Raw genomic sequence first — 10,530 nt, 5'->3', positions numbered from 1 at the left:
TATTTGGCCTAACCATTAAGATGCCACTTGCTACGCTTGCATCCCACGTCACAGTGCTGCGTTGGAGTGCTGGCTCCTCTCCTGATTCCAGCTTCCTGCCGGTGCACACCCTGGGAGGCAGCAAGTGATGGCTCAAATGGATGGGAGTTCTTGACTGAGTTCCTGGTAGCTCTGATTTGGCCTGGCCCAGACCTAGCCATTGTAGGCATTTGGGGAGCGGGCTGGGAAGGCGGGAGCTTGCTGTCTGTCTCTCCCTGACTCTCAAAAACAAATCCATTATGCAAAAATGCAGGATTTAAAGGTGTAGTCTGAGGGGTGACATTGAAGAATCCTTTGGTTCCAGACAAAGCTATTAACAAGTGTGAATCTGGATCAGTTGATCTGTTTAATAATTGAGGGAGAGAAAAGTGGATGCTTCAAAAGGGAAGGACTGGAATATAAAGTGAAGAAAGCCTTTGGGAAATGAATGAAGTTCTCTGACATTCTTGTGAGAATTATTAGTTTTATGATCATGCCAGGAAATAAAATCTTAAGTGAGAGAAATTACTATTAGGTATACCAAAAAAAGATCGGGGCCCCCAATTTGCATCAAAAAATTGAAACTAATTCTTTATGGTTCTAAACATTGGAGAACATTTGCCATTATTTTACAAATTTGGGGAATATAAGATGAAATCATCTTTTTCTTTAAAAGAAGATTTATCTTTCTTCGAAAGGCAGAGTGACAGAGAGAAGGAGAGACACAGGAAATCCTCCATCTGTTGGTTCACTCCCCAAATGGCTGGGGTTGGGCCACGCTGAGCTTGGAAATTCGTTCCTGTCTCCTATGTGGGTGCAGGGGCCCAAGTTGGGTCATCACTGACTGGCTTCCCAGGTGCATTAGGAGGGAGCATTGGATGGGAGGCGGGGCGGCCAGGACTTGAATTGCTGCTCTGATATGGTATGCCAGAGTTGTGGGCAGTGACTTAACCCACCGCAGCACAACACTGCCCTCTGCAATATTTTTTAAAAGAGTATTATTTTCATCTTTCTTGCAGGGCAGAGAGAGATCTTGCGTCCACTGATTCACTCCCCAGATGCCTGCAATGACTCTGAAATGCTGGGTGATGACCTTCTGAGGGCTTTTCCAATCTGCTTAGTGCAGTGGAAGCCGCCTCTTCCCCAACCTCCCCCTTCAACATGAACCCTCTTGGTGAATCCTAATACATGAAAGGGGTAACTGGGGAGCTGGCCTGCACGAAGCAGGGGCCGTGTTGAGCCCCACCTGCTCTCCTGCTCTGTCCATAACTTTGGTGCCTGCACCTTGCCTTTAGGACAACCACTGAGACCCAGGCTTGGAACCGGAGTCTCCATGGAGCCGTCAGAACTCCGCTGGATGAGGGAACGCCTGATGCTCTCCAAACCGTGAAAGAGCTGAGTGAGTCATGCATGCCTCAGTTTCCCAGTGGGGCCAGAGCGCCGTGCATGTCATTCTCTGCGTGTCGGTACGTAATCTTGCCCAACCTCCAGTGTTTCAGTGGGACCTCCTTCAGCTGCGAGTACCAAACCCCAACTCGGACTAGCTTGTGCCCACCAGGGAAATCAGCAGAGATGGCTAGGCCGTCTCTGCATGTGCCTGGCTTCAGGCCAGGAGTTCAAGCAGCCCAGAGACCTGGTCTGCCCGCCTCCCTGCTCCTCTCTTGTCTGTACTGCTTTTTGCCCTGGGGGACGTGCCTCGTGCCATGGCTAATAAGCCCAGCCATGGCTGCAGGCCTCATCCAACCAGGGCAGCAACCTCACTGGGAAGATCTGGTAACTCCTGCAAAAAATGTCCTCACTGGCCAGGTGTGGGTCACACGTTTGTTGCCGAGCAACCTCTGTGGCTAGAATTCAGTATGTGTACCTGCCATCTGGGCTGCCCAAACCACGCAGGGCAACAGGACCGCCCGCGAAATTGGTCCAGGTGGGAACCCTTGTCAGGATCTTCTGCACAGCTTCCCGTCATTGATGTGTTCAATAACCTACATGAACTATTTGGGGTGCACAAACCTATACCCTCGAGTGCATGATGTGATCAGTGGCTACAGAGTATGGGTCTAGAATCAGTTGGGTTTGGACCTCGCTCTACTACTTCTGAGCGATGTGACTTTGGGCCAAGTACTTAACCTCTCTGAATGTGCTTCCTTATCCCTAAAAAGAGGTTAACCCCAGTGCCTCCCTCAGAGGCTTATTCTGAGACTAGAATGAGCTCGTTTGTCAAGTGCAGTGCTAGTCTCAGTAAAGTTGAGTTGCAAGCAATTTTTATTAATTCTCTTTTTGGCACACCTATGGGAGTGTGTGAAGTCTCAAGCCGGCCTCAGCCAGCCATTGTTAACTTCTGGTCTCGGGTTGTGCTTTGGTGATGTGTGCACGGTGCGACCGGCGTGACGCTGTCTCTAGCCACATACCTGTCAGGTGTTTCTCCTCTGTGGCCAGCCCTTCTGTGTGGCCTGATCAGGCAGTTGCAGCCCCAGCCCCGGTTACCTGGCACGTGGTCGGCTTGCGTGTGTGATCCCGACGCTATATTGAAAAGTTGGGGGGATTTTATAGCATCTGCAGGGACTGTGAAACCACAGGAGGAAAACCCATGTAAAAAATGCTCAAAAATGCAAACAAAAATTCATGTCACACTATCACCAAGGCTCAGTAGCTCATGGTGCTAAACTCCTAGCCGAAAAGAGCCAACCGATCGATCCCAATAGTTTAGCGAACGTCTTTAACTTCAGACACCTGGTTTGGAAACACACTGCCACCTGTGCTGCATTAAACCTGCGACAAACCCAGGAAGGAAATCAGTGTCTGAGGCCAGAAGGGGTGGGGGGCGGGGTGGGGGGCTCCTGGATCTCTGAGGTCAAACAGCAGGCTGTAAATGACTCTTTTCAAAACAGACACATGACTTCCCGGGATTTCGGCCTGCCACAAAAGGAGGTCCAACAGCGGTTGTTCCCAGCAAGGGTTATACTATATGGCTATTAGGGGACTAGAAGCAGCTTGATTCTTGCCAATGACAGGAAATAAGGTCAAGTAAAGATAACAGGTCTTTGAATTAAAGAGGCTTTAAACACACATCCTGGCCTCTTGGCCTCAGTAGCGAATAAGAAGTAGGGAATGAAGCCTTGGCTTTCCTGACTCCCTGGAAGCTGGACTCCTGGAAGGCGGCCTCTCCCCGATTAGGAGTCCTGTGTGGGGCAGGCCCAGCTTCATCCTACCTCTGGCTTGTTTATGTTCCTCCTAAATAAGCCTCACGGTTGTGTGACTGGTGAGAATTGGGTTGGGATGGTGTCACCAGTTAAAAGTCCTACAAGTGGCACGTTTTATAGTCTTGGTAGTAAATACCTTGAGATCCAGAAGTCAAGATGGCCTCACTTTGGTCTGGGTACTGCTGTGGGAAGCTGGCAGATCTAAGCAGCTGTGGGTTGGTGTGTCTCTGGCCCTATTTTTCATGGATGAGATACCCACATAGTTTCAACTTAATTCGAAAGAACAGAGTATCAGTTCAAGGAGAAGAAAAAAAATTCTCCCCCCTACAAAAAAAAATCAGAATCAGACACCTGGTTGTTGACTTTGCTCCCCATCCTGTGGGGCAGACTGTATTTATTGTATACCCACCATGTTTCCCTCCTTGGGAGGGGGTGGGGTATAGAATGGGAGTAGGGGAACAGAAGAGAGCAACTTAAGTCAAGCAACCCAATTGAATATTAAAAAAAAAAAAAGCTTGATTAATTCAGTTAGCCATCTGGCTCTTTTAGAAATAACCAACTGACGGACCCAACTCAAAACTTTTTAATTCTTTTTTATTATATCTTTGTTTTCTGTTTTATTCTGTTATCATGGACTACAAGATACATTGACTTTATACTGTAATATTTAAATGTTTTTTAAGTCACTGACACATTAAAATGATACATTTTTATGGGGTACCAAATGTGTATGTGTATGTTGTCTAAGGTCTAAATCAGGGTAGGGATTGATCTTCTGAAATGTTATTGGTCCTTTACTGGAAAAAAAATTTTAAATCTTTGCTGCTGCTTCTGCTTTTTTTTTTTTTTTTAAAGAACAATGCCAAGTACAGTATCATTATGTATAGTTACCCTATCCTGCCATGTGATAGACCATCAGAACTTGTTACTCCCAACTCTAACTTAGTCAGTGCTCAACCACCTTTCCCATCCTGTTTCTCACCCCGGTCTCCCCAGCTTCTGGTATCCACCAGCCCATCAGCATCTTGTAGTTAGATTCCATGGAAGTGAGGTCAGGCCATCCATGTCTTTGTGTGATTATTGAATTTCTCATGATGCAAGGACTATGAGTTTCATCCATGTCTTTGGCAATGAAAAGATTTCCTCTGTACAGCCAGAGTTTTCCATTGTGTGAGTAGGCACCACGGTGTCTTTATCCATTCCTCCAAGTTGATGGACACATAGGTTATTCTTCATTCTGGATGTTGGGAAGTTTTGTGCAGTAGATATAAGAGTGCAGACGTCTCACACACTGATTCTTTTCCTTTGGATATATACTTAGTTTATTTTTGCTTTTTTTATTAAAAAAATCTTACTGGCATTGATTCTGGTACCTGGGAGTGTAAACCTGGATTAACTATTTTGCCCATAATGACTGAAGAAAGTCGACAGATTCTTTGTGTTTTTTCTTTTTTTTTTCCTGTAAAAATTGAGATCGATTTCATAAAATCCTCTCTCTATTTATTTATTTACTACTTAAAATTTAAACAACACGGCTGGCGCTGTGGCTCACTAGGCTAATCCTTCACCTGTGGCACCGGCACACCAGGTTCTAGTCCCAGTTGGGGTGCCGGATTCTGTCCCGGTTGCCCCTCTTCCAGGCCAGCTCTCTGCTGTGGCCAGGGAGTGCAGTGGAAGATGGCCCAGGTGCTTGGGTCCTGCACCCCATGAGAGACCAGGAGAAGCACCTGGATCCTGCCTTCGGATCAGCGCACCAGCCGCGGCAGCCATTGGAGGGTGAACCAACGGCAAAGGAAGACCTTTCTCTCTCTCTCTTTTTTTTTTTTTTTTTGACAGAGTGGACAGTGAGAGAGAGAGAGAGAGAGAGAGAGAGAAAGGTCTTCCTTTTGCCATTGGTTCACCCTCCAATGGCCGCTGCGGCCAGCGTGCTGTGGCCAGCGCACCACACTGATCCGAAGCCGGGAGCCAGGTACTTATCCTGGTCTGCCATGGGGTGCAGGGCCCAAGCACTTGGGCCATCCTCCACTGCACTCCCTGGCCACAGCAGAGAGCTGGCCTGGAAGAGGGGCAACCGGGACAGAATCCGGCGCCCTGACTGGGACTAGAACCCAGTGCGCTGGCGCCGCAAGGCAGAGGATTAGCCTAGTGAGCCGCAACGCCGGCCTAGACCTTTCTCTCTGTCTCTCTCTCTCACTGTCCACTCTGCCTGTCAAAATAAATAAATAAATAAATAAAATTGAAACAACACATCAGACTTTCCTTTTATTGCAATTGAAACATTTGCAGACTAATTATCTGACCTAATCATTATGCTCCGGTCAAAATAGCCTGTTTTCTTTGCACTCCTTCCCCAGAAGCTGCTTTGCTCATCAGTTCTCTGAATCAAATGCAAAAGAACCAAAACATATTGGAAATCATTCAGACACATTCAAACTAGAGATTCCACATAAATTACTGGTATCAAGGTAGGAAGAGAAAGACATCAGAGAACTCAAAGGTTATCAAAATGATTGGTATGTAAGTCTGTCACCATAAAATAGCTCTCTCTGTATACTACATAAAATTGCCAGCAAGAACAGTATAAGAATAAAGCTTACGACTAAACTGTGTGCCACAATCCATTCCTGTCCTGGCATTCTCAGCAGAATCCGTTCTATGATACAGGCAGTGACTGCCGAACACCTGAATGGCTCTCTCCTTCATTCACTCTGACCTCACTTGAGAGCAATGTCTCTGTGTTCCTTTTTCAGCTGAGAATGTGCTCATGAGGGGTATCTCAGTTTGGACAGCTTTTCTCTCCACTCATTAGCAATTCCTTACTCCTCCCTTCCTGTTGGGCATCTCAACATCATCATCTCACCTCCGTCAGGCTGTTGAGCTGGGTCTTCCTGTACAAAGGGAATTTGGTAGCAGAGTTGAGAGTCAAGTTACCAAGATCCTTTGTTAACATTTCTGGGCAGACGGAATGAGAGGCTGCTGAATGTTAAGAATTTCCTTCACTGGACATCCAAAAAGACTTTGGGGTCAAGGTAAGGTTAAACTTCTGTGGTGAGTCCACAGCAGTCTAGTTACAGCTCTTGGTGTTTGAATCTCAGGGAAAGGTGTGCTGGACTCTCTAGGATTTTTGCTTTTTTTTTTTTTTTTAAATTGACTTATTTTTTTTTAAACACAGAGTGACAGAGAGGAAGAGACACAAAGAGAGACAGAGATATCTCCTACTATGAGTTCACTCCCCAAATGCCCACAGCAACCAGGGCCAGATCAGGCCAAAGCCAGAAATCACGAACCCCATCAGGCTCTCCCATGTGGGTGGCAGAAACCCAAGTATTTGGGCCAACATCTGCTGCCTCCTAGGCACCTTAGCAGGAAGCTGGACTGGAAGTGCAGAGTAGCTGAGACTCAAACCAGACACTGCCGTATGGGGTATTCGAGACCCAGGCTTTACTTGCCATGCCACAGTGCCTGCCCTATGGGCTTTTTTTTTTTTTTTTAAATCCCTAGTGGATGATTTTAAAAAATGTTTACTTTTATGTACGTGAAAGGCACAGTGACAGAGAGAGAACGGATCAGTCAGTCTGCTGAGTGCTGCCCTGGATGCCCACAGTAAGTGGGCTGGGCCGGGCTGAAGTCTGGGGCCTGCAACTCCACCTGGATCTCCCGCAGGGCTGCCCCCTGGGATTTGCATTAGCAGGGAGCTGGATCAGAAGGAGGCACTCTGATGCAGTGTGTGGGTGTCCCGAGCACCCACTTAAACCTCTGTGCTACCAGGCCCACCCTTCTCTGTACTTTTTAAAGTTTTTTTTTCTGATACTTCAGAGAGAAAAAACACCTTGAAGTTGACCATTAAGTTAGGTCACAACCCGACTTCATAGGGGTTGTTAAAAGATTAGATAAATTCATCCAAGTGAGGTACTTAGCCTGATGCCTGGCACAGAGAAAGGAGAAAGCTCTGGAGATGTCCGTTCTTCATTTAGTTGTCATTTGATATTTGTTGCTCACATGTGCCCTCACCAGCTTCATGGACAGTCTATAAGCTTAAAAGTTTTAAAAACATTAATACCTCTATTATGTGAAGATGGTTTGAAATCCTGCTGAGTTTCCTTGCTGTGGTGTGATTTTAAATAGATACTTTTTTTTTTTTCTGAATTAAAAATACAGTTCTAGATTCTTCAGGTCCTGGAGTGTTTAAAGATTCTTAATATATTTAGAATAATAACTTCTTTCTTTTTACAAAGCAAATCATGTTCATTGTTTAACAAAAAGTAGATGAATATCGCAAAAAGAAGAAAATATTTAGTAATTCTACCACTCAGTGATTCCCATGGTCTGCATTTTTGTGAATTATTATTGCACATGTTTTGCAACTTTTCACCTCATTATATCTCAAATGTCTTTTCACATCATTAACTAGTCTTCAATATCATGTTTAACGGCCACAGAGAACTCAACCCACGGCACCTCATTTGTTTAAGTAGTCTTCTGTCGTGGGCATTCAGGCTGTTTCCAATTTCTCTACCATCCAGTAACTCTGTTGTTAAATAAACTTTTTTTTTTTTTTTTTTTTTTTTTACAGGCAGAGTGGACAGTGAGAGAGAGAGACAGAGAGAAAGGTCTTCCTTTTGCTGTTGGTTCACCCTCCAATGGCCGCTGCGGCTGGCGCATCGCACTGATCCGAAGCCAGGAGCCAGGTGCTTCTCCTGGTCTCCCATGGGGTGCAGGGCCCAAGCACTTGGGCCATCCTCCACTGCCTTCCCTGGCCACAGCAGAGAGCTGGCCTGGAAGAAGGGCAACCGGGAAAGAATCCGGCGCCCCGACCGGGACTAGAACCCGGTGTGCCGGCGCCGCAAGATGGAGGATTAGCCTAGTGAGCCGTGGCGCCGGTCCCCTCACTTCTGAAGAGCCCAGAGATTATTTACCAGGGACAGATACTTTGTACATTAAAGAGGCCGACCAGCCTGGAATGTATGGTTCACTGTGGCTGTTAGGTGGAATGTTTTACCAAATAGATGATCAATAGTCAATGAGTCACTCTTTCCTTCAAGTGGAGACTATCAGGAGAGTGACTGTTATGCCAAGTTCAGAGCGCTAGGCGCTGGCTGTGTTTAATGATCATTATTTTTTCATATATATGCTCATTTATCTAAGTGCTCAGTGAGCATCAGCATGGTTACATTGTTAGGATTAATGATTCAATGCTTACCTTATTTACAGTTTATTGATTTTATAGATGATGATGTGCTAACATAGTCTTGTAGTTTACTCTGTGTGCAAATCCTTGGTCATTTCCTTAGGACCACTTCTAAGATTTTATAGACAAGGAAAATGAGATCTCAAGCTGTAGTATTATACTAGCACTGGTTTATGAGATGGTTAAGTTTCTAGGAATTTTGCAGTCTGGCTGGTAAACATAGCTGTTATTAAAAATTCAATGAGGAGCAGGTGTTTAGCCTAGCAGTTAAGATGCTGGCTAAGACACCTGTATCCTACATGGGAGTATCTGGGTTCATTTCCCATCTCCCATCAGTGCAGACCCTGGGAGGCAGCAATGATGGCTCAAGTAACTGAATTCTTGCTGCCTAAAGGGAGACAGGGGTTGAGTTGCTGGCTCCAGGCTTCACCCAGGGCTGCAGACACTTGGGGAGTGAATTAGAGGATGGGCGTGCTCTTTCACTGTCAAATAAGTAAAAACACCAGTAGATGAATTATATATTAAATATCATAAATACTCAAAATTCATCACTTCTTATTTTACTACTTTTAAACTATTTTCCATGCTCTTGGGCTATTAATGTCTATTACATGTATATATGGTAGAAATACTAGCAAATGAAAGGCTACTGCATACTTTTTTTTTTCTAAAGATTTAATTATTTTGAGAGGCAGAGTTACAGAGCGAGAGAGAGAGAGATTGATCGATTGATCTTCCATCCCTGGTTCACTCTCCAAATGTCCACCATGGCTGGAGCTGGGCCATATAGAAGCCAGGAACCGAGAACTTCTTCTAGGTCTGCCACAAGGGCCATCTTCTACTGCTTTCCCAGGTGCATTAGCAGGGAGCTGGATCAGAAGTGGAACAGCTGGGACTCCAACCTGTGCCCATATGGGATGCCGGTGTTGCAGGCAGCAGCTTTATGCACTATGCCACGGTGCCGGCCCCTCCTGTAGACTTCTTACCAGCTCTTTTCATGTGGTGTCAGCACAGTGTTAATGACAGAGTGCTGTAATGCTGTTGCCTAGAGATAGTCAGAATTTATTTAGAGTTACATGCTTCTCACTCGTCATTGCTTCCCTTTTTGCGTCTCTCATATTCCCCTGGGGTAACTTTCCTTCTTGAGGTATTTCCCTTCAGAAGCACTCTAAGTGAGACTGTTGGTGACAAACTTTCTCAGTTTCTGTTTATTGAAAAATTTTTACCTTCACTATGGAGTTTTCCTGAATATGATTTCAGATTGACAGTTTTTTCTCTCTGTAATTTGAATATTCAACTGTCTATTGACTTCCATCATTGTTGTTGAGAAGTCTTCTGATAAAGCTAATTTCCATCCTTCTGAAGGATTCTGTCTTGGCTTTCTCACTACTTTTAAGATATTCTCTTTGTCTAGAATTTACTTTGCTGTGAATTCCTAAACAAGAGGTAGTAATCTTAGAGCAATTTTGGAAAATTCTCAGCATTCTCTCATTCTAGAATATCCCTTCTGGAATAGCAATTCTATATCTATGCAGTTATATATTGCATATCTCTTTATATATCCTCTCATTGTCATCTTCTCACATTTTTTTGAGTTTGTTCCATGGGATTTCTTCAAAATGTGTTTAGTTTTTCATTTGTGATTCCCCCCCTCCACACACCCCTCAGTTTAGCCTGTCCACTGAATTTTTAATTTTAATTATTCTATTTTTGTTTCTAGAAGTTTAGTTGGTTTCATTTTCAGAACTGCCTTTTGTGTTTTTGAGTCTTATTTTAAACATACTAAACACTTAAAATCTTTAAATGTATTAAGCTATTCAATACATTCAATATTCATATTTCATTTCATTAAACTATTCAATACATTCAATATTCATATTTCATTTTGTAATTCAAATGCCTGAAATCTTTCTCTATCAGGTTCTGTTGGTTGTTTCTGCTGGCGCTTACTTTTGGTATCGTTTCCTTTTGTTTTAGGTATTTTTTGATTGTGAATCTGTTTGCTAAAACTTAAATAAAGTTCTCCTTGCATATTGATACTAAAGTTTGTTACCCTAAACCTCTCTGTGTGGTCAAATCTCAGGGAAATGTTGTGGTTGTTTCTGCTTCTGAGATGTTTTGTGA

This window comes from Oryctolagus cuniculus, chromosome 15 (assembly GCF_051225735.1).
Source record: "Oryctolagus cuniculus isolate XC-2025 breed Fujian yellow rabbit chromosome 15, ASM5122573v1, whole genome shotgun sequence".
In the NCBI taxonomy this organism is placed as follows: domain Eukaryota; kingdom Metazoa; phylum Chordata; class Mammalia; order Lagomorpha; family Leporidae; genus Oryctolagus; species Oryctolagus cuniculus.
This window is presented reverse-complemented; position numbering follows the sequence as displayed.